We start from the raw sequence: 13,954 nt of genomic DNA, 5'->3' as shown, positions 1-13,954 counted from the left end.
AGACTGACTTAAGGTGGGGTTGGGAACTGTAGTCCAGGTCTGTTAATTCACAGGGGGAAGAAAATAACCAAACTTTATCATTCCATCCCAATTTAATTGACTAGAACACTATTATGAAGAATTTCTGGGGCAGGAGAGATGGCTCAGCACTTTTTGTTCTAGCAGAGGATCAGAGTTCAGGAGTTCAGTTCCCAGCACCCACATTGGATGACTCACCTATAACTCCAGCTTCAGTGGATCTGATGGCTTTTTCTGACCTCCACAAGTCACCACACATACATTTCCATACCATACATCTATCTGCCTATCTATCTCTTTTTCACACATACTCACAAATTAATAACATTTTAAAATAATTTTAAAAGCTTTACAGAATTTCTTCTCCTTGCCAATTGATTAAACCAAGGCACATTCATATAAAAACACAGAATAAATGCTTATTTCCATTTTTGCTGGTTTCCAAAGTAACAAAGTAATTTCCTTAAATCATTAACAAAATGACATAGAAGTGTATATGACCCCAACAAATCTGGTGCCATTTTGAACTTGTGATCAAAGTAAATTTGATGTTTCTGCTTGATTTCGGTAAGTGGTATTCATATTTTTAAACTAAATAGTACAGTATAGCTTATAGTGCTCATACAAACTGATAAAATTGCTTCTAAATTCTGAATCACTGTACATGGAAGTATTTCCATCTCAAATTACATTTTTTGCCACCTGCATGATTTATATAACACAGAGACATGTTTCTTCACAATAACTATGAATAAAATTCAAGAAGCTATCATTGCTCCTGAAAAAAAGATTACATTCTTAACTTTGCAGCTGCCAGGGCAGTGCTATTACTCTCTAGTGTCACCCAAATAAAAGTGATAAAAACCAGATGAAATGCAGAACAATGCTTTCTGAAGCTTCCCTATTGGAAAGGAACTCCTAGAGTGCACCAGTCCAGCACTGTGTGGACCAAGATAGACCTAGACGTCTGAGCTTCATTTGCTGCTAAGTCTTGTATCACCAAATCTGCCTTCTGCCTATCACCCAAGCCATAGACAGTTTATAATAGCACCTGTGTGCTTTCTCCTTACAGTATCTTAATGAACACATCAACATTTTGCGTTCATTTAATACTGATTTAAACTTCCTGAGGTTTTCAACCCTCTCGTTGTTGTATAAACCAAACCTGCAATGTTCTATGGGTGCATAGTTCATCCACAAAGCAAGATTCTGGTGAGGAAAAGCTGCTTTAAAAAACAACACAAAGCAAAGTGTTTTCAGCAAGACAGAATGTTCAAGTGTAAGGCCGCAGAGTCAACAAGTACCTTCAGCAAGGGAAAACTTCTGCTTCTTGGTGACTTCCTTTCTGTTGGAGAAGACCCACATACCCTACCCTGGTTTCCAGGTGGAGAGAGTAAAGATGACTGCACTTGATTTGCACTTTCCACAGGGCATCAATGGTAAAAACGGATGATGTCTCATGTTGAATCACCTAGCATCTTCTGAGCTAAGGCTAAAGGAACTCACCCTTTGCTGAGGAGCTATTGGCAATTGAAGGCTGCTGGGAAAGGGAGTGTCAGTTTTCTTCAGGAATGTGGTCCCAGAGAGACTACCAAGCTCCAGCACATAGCCTTACACCCATGCACATGACACTAAGTAGACTCAGTGTGGGGCCAGGCAGTGGGAGGAGAGAGAGGGTGGGAAACATTGGGAGGGTGTGAAATTGGGAGAAAATGGTGGTGATAGAGAAGAAATTGCAGGAGAGGGAACAGAGAGTGCTCTAATTAAAATATACTGTATGCATGCATGAAATTCCCAATAAATTATTATTTTTTTAACAAAGGCTATGGAAGACTTCACTGTACCAAAGTCACACTATTGTTGTTATTAACTTTAGAAGTAATTAAATTTGAGTGTTAAAACATTTACAATCCACAGCTTCTCTAAAGATTGAGGCTTTGAAATAACACTACATTAGAAAATGACTATTATAAATATCAAACTAATTACAATTTCACTAAAAGAACTCAAACACCACAAAGAAATATAATCTTTAAAATAAACAGGATAGGAGTCAGGGAGATGGCTCAGTGGCTGAGTCCTCCCTGCTCTTCCAGAGGACTACAGTTTAGTTCCCATCTGCATCAGGTATTTTATAATCACCTGTAACTCTAGCTCTACACAGATGACATACACTCACATGGAAACTGACATGTAAAGCAATCTTGTTTCAAATATAAATAAAAAAAAGGAGGGGGGTAAGAAACAGACATAGGTAGATATGCATAAATAAAAGAATCTTAAAAATTTAACAGGATAAAAGCTAGACCAATAAAAGCCTCACCATCTTCATGATAGATGAGACACTTGTTATTATTTTAAGAAAGGTTTAAATTTGCCTTTTGAATTTACATTGAAAGCAAGCAACTACCACCTAAGGCATTAGTAAATAGATAAGATCACCAACAACAATGATCTTGATACTGATAAGTTCAGAAGTAAAATTGCAATATGCCATGCCAAAAGGGAAACTACATACGAAAATTTGAGGACTTAAGCTGTGAGGATTCATATAATTCTACCTATAAGACACTTGATTCACAGTGAATAATATGCTGAGCAAAATATGTTGTAAATACACTGTGGCTTGGACTGAGTCATGACTCATTAGCCTGTACCACCCAAGAGCCATTCCTGTTTGTCTGCTGCTCACATGTTAATCTGGGCGTACGCTTGTATGATTTGGTACACTCCCAGATCATTGGACAACTGATTCTACAGTGTTAGGCTGGGCCATGTAAACTGCTACTATTTTACCATGTTTGATTTTCAAGCTGGCAATTACATGCAAAACAAGCTAATGCATACCACTTTCCCCAGCCCTTGCCTATGTTTGGCAAACAGACTAACTACATGTGTATGTATTTAGATGACAGATGTAAGGGAGGTACATAACAGAAAAGGAGTTACTTTTCCATCTTAGTTTAGCATTAAAATTATTACATTTTTTTGAACATGCTTGTTATGTGTGTTTATGCTATATGGATATCCAAAAAGCAAACTCTACAGTTACCCAAATTATCTTGATGGACAATTTGTAGGTTCAGCATTATGACTTCTGGCAAGGAAAAGAGTTGAAATGACTTTCTGCATAAAAGTATACAACACTGCCCTACTTGGGGAGCGACCACATCAATATTTGAAGACTTGTGCTACTGCCCAGAACTCCGTTCTTCCCAGAAGCACGGTGGCTTGCTCCAATCAAGGCGGCTACTGCATGAGGCAATGGGAAGGTCACAGAACTGGCACAGGAGACACTGGGAGCAGACTGTTCTCATAATATGATGGTCAGCCAGACAAAGCAGAATTTTAAATGGGTTTGGGTTTAATGCATTACCTTCTCTTGGCCAGAAACTCTTTTTCAGTGCTTAAGAGTCCAAAGAATTCTCCACCTGCCAATATTATTCCCACTTTAGCACAAAAACATGAGTAAATCCTCTTCTTGCCATTTTTATTTGCTCCTCATTCCCAGAACACTGTCCCTATGAACTGACAACCAAAGCTAAAATGGATGGCACTGCAACATTTTACAGCATATAATGGAACTGCACGGCCTTTTCTATTTGGGAGAAAATACATCGCAATGTCCACTGGGGCTGAGGATAAGAGATTATAGCAACCATTTTTCCAGCCTGATAAAATACTTCATAGCAGGCCATGCAATTAAGAGGCAAATAAAAGTTAAATATAGAATTTGTATATCTATTGTGCATTATAATCAAAGACTTAATCTTGTGAACAAATCACTAATTATTCCTTATCACTAACATTCTTCTGAAGCAATAGGTGAGGGACAGGGCTTTATTAGGCCACTGAGATGCAAACTGAGGATCAACAGTTACTTACCATCATTCATTCATCAATAAATGCAAAACAGGATTAGTGCTTATTACAAACAGAGTTTATTTTGTCACTGGCCTAGTTCTTTTCAGTTTAACTCAACTTCATCCAGTAGCTACAAGACTGCACTGTACAGAAATGTATGCAGGTATGGTAAGGAACATCTTAGAAAAAAAAGGAAGAAACTGGAGAAACATTAAAATTTCATTTACTTATCTATTGTGGTGTGTGTGTGTGTGTGTGTGTGTGTGTGTACAGGCATATGTACCACAGCCTGGATGTGGAGAGAAGAGAGCAACTCTTGGGTGCTGGTTGTCTTCTTTCAGCTTTTCGTGAGCTATAGAACCTAACTAGGGTTGAAGGGCAAGCACTTTAATCCACTGAACCATCTCATTTCCCCATCCCTTCCCCCCTTCAACCACTTTAAATCAAAAGCCTTCTTTGTGTGTGATGCTTCATGCTCCTATGGGGGTGAGTGCACATAGGTGGTGTATGAGTGGGGAGGACAGGGGTCAATGTAAGGGGTCTTCTGTAATTGCTCTCTACCTTATTCTTTTTGAGAGAGGGTCTTCCATTAAAGCCAGAGCTCATCAATTAGGCTAGACTCTTTGGTCAGTGAGCTTCACCTTGGGATTTGTTTGTCTCAGCCCCCTCAGTGCCGGGAATACAAACATTAAGTCCAACACGTGGTTTGTACATAGGTTTTGGGGAGCCAAGCCCAGGTCTTTGTGCTTAGAAGGCAGGCATTTCACACACAGGCCATCTTTCCAGCCACAAGAAAACTTTTTTTTTTTTTTTTTTTTTTTTTTTGGTTGGTTTCTCAAATATAGACATTAGTATAAACCCTTAATTCAAATCACTTTTAATGAGAATAACAAGAGGACTCAAGCAGAGAAGGGAATTGTAGAAATGAGCAAGTCCTCAGTTTTGTGACTATATTTAGAATTGTAACAGTAAATTCTTCCTCCTGGGACCAGGTGACACTGGATAGCATCTCAGGCCCAAATCAACTGTGCCTCCACATAAATGTCAGGTAGGGAATTGGTCAGAGAGTCCTTGCAATGATCCTACAAAGAGAAAGATGCTTCCCTTCCAGTTGGGTGTAGCTTTATGAGCTGGCAGGTAGCTCCTGTAGCAGCTTGACGAGCCTGTGCTGTTCAGCAACAGTGAGCTGCATCAAAACTGCTCCTCTTCCTACTTCTCCAAGAGTGTCTGATTCACCTCTAAGTTCTCACACTCAAGGACCACAGTGTAGCACTTCAGCCTGTGCTCTTTGACCAGTGTTTTGATCACGCACAATTGGGCAATCTCCTTGTCATGTGGTATCTATCCCTATCCTTCCTTCCTTCTTTCCATCCTTCCTTCCTCTTTCCCTCCCTCCCTCCCTTCCTTCCTTCCTCCCTTCTTTTTTTCTTTCTTCCTTCCTTCCTTCCTTTCTTATTTATTCTTCTTCAGTCCTAGATAGATAAACGGGCAGCTGATATTTTGAACTTACATTTTCTGGGTTCATGAGTGTCTATTTTAAGCCCAGGATAAAGAATGGGTTGCCTCTTTTTGAATTGTTGGCCAGTAGAGTGCCATGGAGCCCCAAACATTACAGGATGTAGCCACTGATCTTGGTTACCCTGCAGAACTTGACAGTAAGACCCTATTGATGAAGGCATCGCATACTTGGAGAAATCAAGTGGGAACTGACCTAGATGCTTCATCTCTACTGGATAGCTTTCACAAAGCTAGAAGGTGCTATGCACAGCACTGAGGAGAAAAGTAATCATCAATCTCACCTAGATGTGAACCCAGAGAACCTTGCATGATATGCCCACTGGTAAAACAGTGGCACACTGTTACCCGAGAAGACAATCGTTTTCACTTTGGATCTGATGCTCACTTCATGACATGGAACCCATACCTGGAACTGTCAATGAAGCTAAAAATCTTATGACTAGATAGGTCACAGGCCCTAAAAGAGAATCTACTATTATTCTGCTAAGTGGACACACTATTAAAATGGCTCCTACTGACGTATGCTAATACATCTCTCAACCCTCAGCAGAGAATTATATCCCTGCAGTAGATAACAGTTAACAAAGAGACCCCCTAATGGAGTGACACATGAAGAATAGGAGACTATGAAGCACTATATCATACCTGTACCTCCAAGACTCAGATACCTTCATGGAAGAAGGGGTGGAAGGATGTAATACCAAGGAAACAGTACTTTTAGGATAAAATGGGGCAGTATATATGAACTCACAGTGATTGTGATAAGTGTGCTCAAGCCAGATAAAAACCATGATATGGAGTAAGGAAAGATAGCCATGGAGCTATCAGTATTTGATAGCTGGTAGAAGAGGGATAGTTGGTTTTTTGCTTTTTTTTTTTTTTGTTTGTTTGTTTTCTGGTGATACCTGCAGGCCAACCATACTCCACATCAGGCTCCACACCTAGGAGTAGTTGGGAAAACACAAATTGAACAAAATGTTATTTATTTATTTTTTAAAAGAAGAGAAATTGAAGTTAGGTTCATAGGGACATAGGAGTGGATCTGGGAAAAGCTGGGGGAAAGAGTAAATTTGATCAACATACATTGTATGGAATATCCAAAGAATTAAAAAAATATATTATAAAGCATCTCTTTAACATCTTATAGTGTTTAACCACTTTCTGCTATGAAAGTCAATCGATTTCTCTGTATAGATAACTGATGAAGCTTCTGTCTCCTGAGGGGTATACCTTAACTCCCCCACCTTCCTTCAAGAATTTCCAGGATCCAATATCAAACTTCCTCAAATTAATTTCTTAAGCACACTGAGCTGACAGCTTTTATAGTCTTCCAGAAGTGGAGAAGAAGGGCAGAGTCAGGGGACATTAGCCAGCCATCCAAGAAGGGAAGGCACACTAAAAGACAGGTAAAGCCATGAGCTTAATAGAAATGGGTTGATTTAACTTGTAAGAGCCAGTTAGTATTAAGCCTGAGCTATCAGTCAAGAATTTATAATTAACACTTAGCCTCTCAGACAGTTACCTAGGACCAGGCAGTTGAGACAGGAAACACCCAATTAGACAGAAGACTTGCTATCTTGCCTTCACATAGTGGAAATGTAATAGTACATTTCAGATGTTAAGTCAAAAGTGCCTAGTTCAAGTCAATCTATGGAAGGCATGATGGAATTTCCAATGACAGTAAAAATTTACCAAGCTACCTAAATCAAAGTCATAATGTTTAGTTTCTTTTTAAATGTGTTATCTTATAAGTCCACTTAGAGATTATGATCATTATGCTGCATGAGAATGACTAGTGCCTATGAAATATCCAGGAAGAGCCTTCAAGAAGTCCAACCTGAACACTCTTCTTGTACTGGAAGCCTTGCAAGGAATCGCTCCTCCAAATTGTAGACTCACTTCCTAGCTTTTATCTTCTTGCCACATGTTTATATATTCATTGATGCTGGTTATCTGGGGCTGAGAAATCAGCCATAAGAACTCATCATTAAAGTGTTTCCTAGGGATTGGCTTGTGGCACATACCCACTTTATATGGTGCTGAGGATTGAGCCCAGTGCTTCATGCATGTTAGGCAAGCACTTTACCAACTGGGACACATCCTCGGCATATGTAAACACATTTGGAAAGGAGCTCTTTCCTGGCTTTATTCTACAAATATATCTAGGAATAATAACACCTCAAATCTTGAAAGAACTTTGCATTGGGTGTTTTTCCAAATATTTGACATACACTGGTTATTTCATTCTTGCAGTAACTCTGAAAAATAGGTGTGTACATTTCCTAGTTAAGGAAACAAACTCAGAAAGAACTGAAGGTCATGCAGCTACTAAGTGATTAGGACAATGTTCAAACGAAAGCTATTTGGTTTCTGAATAATCAAACTATAGTAAAAAAATGGCTGAATTATCTAACTAATTATCCCATATGGTAGTATAAGTGTCATTTATTCATCCTGATTAGTTTCCATTATCTCTTCTTTTTGAAAACTTAACAAAAATGTATAATCTGTGCATTAAGATAATTTAATGATCAGAAGAACTACCATAAAACACTCAATTTAAAATAGCTATAAAAGATTCCATATTTCATTGGCTATACACAAAAATTACCTATGAAAAGTTTAAAACTATGACAGGTAGCCAGATGTGGAGTACTCTCCTATAACCCCAAATTCAGAAGTTAACACAATAGACTGTAAATCTGAGACTAGCTTGAGATACATGATAAGAACCTATATTAAAAAATACCAGAAAGAAAATATCACAGATACCAAGAAGATTCACTGCTTACATTCAGAGCAAAGGCAATACAGTAACATCCAAAATTAGAGAAGGGAGGGAAGTGTTCAAAATAAGGTACATGATGAGAAGAGCTGGTAAGGGATATGGAACGCTCTGAAACGGTGTTGAGGAGAAGAAAGAACAAGTTGCAGAGTACATTAAAACCCAGAGTTAAGGGGGGAAAAGATAAGTATGTGATCTCTATAGCCAGAACAGTAGCTCAATAACACAAGCTGATAACTGAATAGTGAAAATATATCCATTCATTGGTTAATGCCTATTGGTAATTATAATTCAGTGATTTTGGCCTACTCTTGCTGATACAGTATTTGAGATGGATGGCTGTATCTGTAGCAATGGTAGAATGCTTGTGCTATCCCTAGCACCACACACACACACACACACACACACACACACACACACACGTACTTATACATATGCACACACAGATGCACATATACACGTAAGAAATTTATTAAGATCTGGCTTAACCTTCTAATTTAAATATGTAATAAAATTTAGGAAAGAGATTCAATATAAAATCAATCTCAATCTATATTAGTAAATTCATTTAATATACTCTTCAGGATTAGAAGGACAGGGAATATCTGGAGGATTACTTTCACAAAGGAGACTACAACAAAAACATATGTAGCAATGGTAATATAAAACTTTGGATACAGACTCATAAAATTAAAACATTCCTTTGTTAGCATCTATGGTTGTACTCTAATCATCAAAAAGGATATAATCCTATATTGTTTTTAATAGTTATGATGACTGAAAAAGCAATTATTTTAACTTGTACATTCAGACAGGTCCTGCACATCCTTCTCCCGGGTCTATCTAGGTGAGCATGCATGATCCTCCCCTCCAGAAGCCCTCCCCAACTCAACAGATCTAGCTCATGTTCCACATCCAATGCTGCAGCCTACTGTGGCAATCCCTGCTTGCTCCACAACCAGTCTCTAGGCTTCCACCAAAACAACCCTGCCTGCCTATAACACCCCACTCCCCAATACTCTACTGGGCCAGATCTACCCGCACACTCCAAGCTTGAATCAGGATGCATGTTCTGCTCACCAGCCCAAATCCTGTGTCTACCCAACTTTATCCCATCTAAGCCAATTCCACACTTGAGGCCAACACTCTGGCATATCCTTTCTTCTGCCTCAACCTGCTTTATTCATAACAGACACAGAACACACAAAAATAGTACATACATGTTCAACTCTTACCACAAAAATATAAACCATATGAAATACCAAGTGTCTCTCCTCCAAAACCTACCAGTCATGTAGAAATTAATGTTAGCCAGTAAAAATTACCTAGACAAAGAAGGCACGAAAGAACAGTCCAATAAAAGTAATGGAAAGGGATTTTGGAAAAGAAATGAATGAGTGATGCTGAAGAAAACACAAGCATGAGACTGAGAGAAATGACAAACACAATCTACAAGTTGAAAATGGAAATCAATCAAGAGATGCAGGTACTGGAGAGGACTCAAGATGATGATGGAATTGAACTGTCTAACAAAAAGCCTTACAAGTACAGTGAACCAGGTAGGAGACAAGAGTATCAGGTCTAGAAGATAAAGTACAGGATCTAGATAAAATAAGGAAAAAATATGAAAAAAGGAAAAATAAAGGAAGGAAACATACAGAAAATGTAGAACATCATGAGAAGGCAAAACCTTCAAATTATAGGCATAGGAGAAGAATCCCAAGTTGATGGCATAGATTAGACCTTCAACAAAGAAAGCTTCCACAACCCAAAGAAAGATGCACTCTTACCAGAAAAGAAAATTCTTACATTGTATCAGTTAAAACACCAAGTATGAACAACAATAACCCCAAAACCATGAGTCATATATAAAAGGAACCCATCAAAACAAACAAAAAATCCAAAAATGAAACAATAAAAACAGCTGACTTCTCAATTGAAACTCTGACAATCAAAGGATTATTCATTCAATGTTATTTCAATAAATATATAATGTTTAAGGTCAAGATGTGAGTTCTTACCTTCCTGTTCTTGCCACCACACTGTTCTGCCATTATACACTCTAACCCTCTTGAAAACTAAGCCAAAATAAAACATTTCTTCTATAATTTGCATTGGCCAATTAACAATTAGCAATTAAATTCATCAAATATTGAACCTTGATGGTTTTATCTCTAAATGACAATAATTATAACTCATTAAAGAGACCAAATAGAATAAATATTTAACGGTAGCAATACATTCTTAATGCCAATATAACAAAAACAGCCACAGATAATAGGAAGATAGCATTATAGTAGATTAATATTATGAATAACTAATGAAAGGAACTAAACAAGATACAGGGCATTTAGACATTTCTTTCCAAAAAGCAGAGTAAGCCTTAAAAATGGCAAATTTAATCAAACTCTCCAATTTCAAAAATAATGGTCTCAAAAATCACTTGTCATTGTAGGCAAGCCCAACCTCAATGAAAACATGAAGGCTAGTCCATTATTATTTTTATAGTATTTAATATCTGGATTAGAAAAATAGCTCAGTTTGTAAAGTAATTGCTTTGCAAGCCTGAGGACCTGTTAAATCCACAGAATCTACATTCAAAAAAAGTCAGACATGGAGATGTGTGGTTATAATCCCAGTTCTGGGGAGGTACAGATGAACAGCTGTCTGGGGCTCACTGCCACAAGTCCAGCCTACGTGTCAAGTTCTAGGCCAGTAAAACCCTTGTCCCAAAGAAAATTATTTAAAGGCAAGTGGCCCCTGAGAAATGATAGCTAGCAATATCCACTAGCCTTTGTACGTATGCACATGGTTCCACATACATGTGCAACCACATGAAAATGCATGTGCACATACACACACACAAATATTTTGACCGTTCATATAATATTCTCTATTGAGGGAAAAATAATAACATAACTGACTGTCAAGGGAAAGTTTTTTTTCACATGATGTGTGTATGCATATGTGTGTGTAAGTGTGTATATACATAAATATATACACACATATATTTGTGTATATATTTATGTATATATGCATATATTCACTTGTGTGTGGAGGTATGGGTGGATATATGGATATATTTCTTTCACATGTATGCACACATGCATGTGTCTGCATGCACACATGCATGCAAGTGTCCTTAGAGACCAGGAAGTGGGCACATGGATGTCCAGGAGATGGAGTTATTTCTAAGCGGTTGTGAGCTGACTGATGTGGGTCTCAGAAACTGGACTCTGTTACTATTGGAAAGACATCTCATGATCTTACTGCTGAGCAATCTCTCCAGCCCACGTTCATGTGTTTTTAAACAATACACTCACTATATTATAACAACGACATATTTAAACATAGTGTTTAAATTCATAAATCATCAAAATGGCAACTTGTGAAAAAGTTTAAATGTATACGATCAACAAAAAATATGGAAAGGAAAAAGCAGTTCTTTCACTTGCTAAGGAGATAAACAGTAAACCAGTTTGCAAGCCACCTGACCAACCCATGTAAACTTTCCTAACAACACCCAAATGACAAAATTTCAAGTAAGGAAGAAGCAGTGTATGTAGGACCTGGGCCATCTGGAGTGGCAGACAGGAGAAAATAGGTCTGCTTAGGGGTTTATGAATGCAAAGCAGGGCCCTTTAAGAACTCATGAAAGGTAAGCAGGCTAGAACTGAGAAGCAGGGTGGGAGTAAGGAACACTTTGCAGCGAGGTAATGCGGGATTCCAGGTGGAGAACAGAGAAGGCCTGAGTTCCCAGGTTACAGGAAGCTTGAACTCAGGCTCACTTCTTGATTCTTTCTGGCTGAGCCTCTACGAAGAAGTCTTGACTCTATTTAGAAGATGGAAGAAGGGGTGCAGGTAAAAAAGGAGCTTTTCTTTTTCTTAAATGATACAATTAAATGGTGCATGTTCATCATACAGCCTTCTTTTTCTGGAATCCCACAATGGTCAAAGCATGAGCTCCAGAAACAACACGCTATGTTGAAATAAGAAATACTATTTGCTGGAGGTATGATTTCACCAGGCTAACAAAGCCTGCCTGCATGTCCCGAGCTTTGATAAATGGAGGGCACAGAGGCACCAGGTTACAAGATTAATTATGAAGACTAACTTAATGAATATAGTATCAGTTAGTTGCTTTAGTGGGGTGGTATGATTTCTCTTCAATCTCAGTGTCAATCAGAGTCAGGAGGTTATCACCAGCAAGGGTATGTTTGTTGATTAGAAATCTTGAAGAAAAGGTGCAGAGGGGAAGCTAAACCTATGGACCAGGTTTATAATCAAAGCGATGAATATGGCAGTTTAGATGTACAGTGGAAGTATGAAGCAGAGGTTCAGTGAACTCCCCACTGTGATGATTAACCAAGCATCATCTATCTTCTTCATCTGCAGAAAGGTCAAGCCTCCTTGGTGTTTTGTTCTACAAGACCATCTTGTGGAGGCTGGGGAGATGGCTCAGTGGTTAAGAGTACTTGCTACTCTATCAAAAGAAATGAGTTTGGCTCCCAGCATCTTCATCAGGGCCTCACAACTATTCCAGGGGACCCAATACCCTTTTTAGCTTTGACGAGAATCCCTTGCACATATGTACATACATACCAGCACATATATACACATGAATTTAAAATAATCACACAGGGCTGGAGAGATGGCTCAGTGGTTAACGGTGCTTGCTGTTCTACCAGAGGAACTGAGTTTGGCTCCCAGTACCCATACTAGGTAGTTCATAGCCACCTGTAATTTCAGCTCCAGGGATATCTGACGCCTATTGCCTCCACAGTCACCACCACCCTACACACAGGTGTACATGCCTTATCTGTGATGCATACACATAATTTACATAAAATTGACTATAAAAATAAATCTTTTTAAAGAAGAACAACTGATATGATCAGTAGGGTTATATGTTTCCTTTAATAATGCTACAATTCAGAAGGGGTTAGTGACAAACGCTTCTAGTCCCAGCACTACAAAGGAAGCAGGCAGGTCTTTGTAAGTTGGAGGCCAGTTGAAGTTTATAGTAAGACCTTGTTTCAATAAATAAAATAAATAAAAAGATGCCCCAATTCATTATAACTGCTTTTTTTTCCCATAAGGTTAGAATACTCTCGTCTTACCTGAAGGACTTCCAACACCAGGTATCACAAGGCTCATCACAAAACACCTTAAACCCATTGCTGCTTCAGCACTCACCGGGCTGCAGGCAGCTGCACAATGCAAGACCTGTGAGAGCTAACTGCAATAGTGGAACCCTTTGAAACTATGATTAGAATTTCTTTTTTTAATTACAGAGGGTCATTCATGCTTTTTCCATTTATGCCACCCCACTTTTCAAATCTTATCCTATGTAAGCAACATGGTTTTTTGGCAATGACTGAAACTAGCTTTTGTGAATTGTGATGCCTGGGGAAAAGCCATGTCTGAGAACAGTGGTCTACTGCTTAGGACTGCATTGGCATCTAGATGTTAGAAGATGCAGATCCAGAAGCTAACTGTCTTATTTTGAGCTAGCTGTACCTCCCTAATAGCCATTCTTTGCCTACCACGGTGTCAGAACTAACACACTATGACTAAGACAGTAGTTCTCAATCTTCCTAATGCTGTGACCCTTTAATATAGTTCCTCATGTTGTGGTGACCCCAAAACACAAAGTTATTTTCATTGCTATTTATTCTCTATATTTTTGTTGCTGTTACAAATATTAATGTAAATATTTTTGGAGATAGAGGTTTTGCCAGAGGGATCTCAACCCACATGTTGTGAACC

At 38.5% G+C, this 13,954-nt stretch overlaps 1 protein-coding gene across 2 annotated transcripts in view; it reads right to left on the bottom strand.

Moving 5' to 3' along the window:
- Wdr7 (WD repeat domain 7) overlaps positions 1-13,954 on the bottom strand; it is a 233,874-nt gene that overhangs the window by 86,198 nt on the left and 133,722 nt on the right. The window lies entirely within an intron of this gene.

The sequence above is a fragment of the Phodopus roborovskii genome, unplaced genomic scaffold (genome assembly GCF_943737965.1).
Source record: "Phodopus roborovskii unplaced genomic scaffold, PHOROB, whole genome shotgun sequence".
Classification (NCBI taxonomy): Eukaryota; Metazoa; Chordata; class Mammalia; order Rodentia; family Cricetidae; genus Phodopus; species Phodopus roborovskii.
Note: the sequence above shows the minus strand (reverse complement) of the source record. Positions and strands in the feature narration are given on the sequence as shown.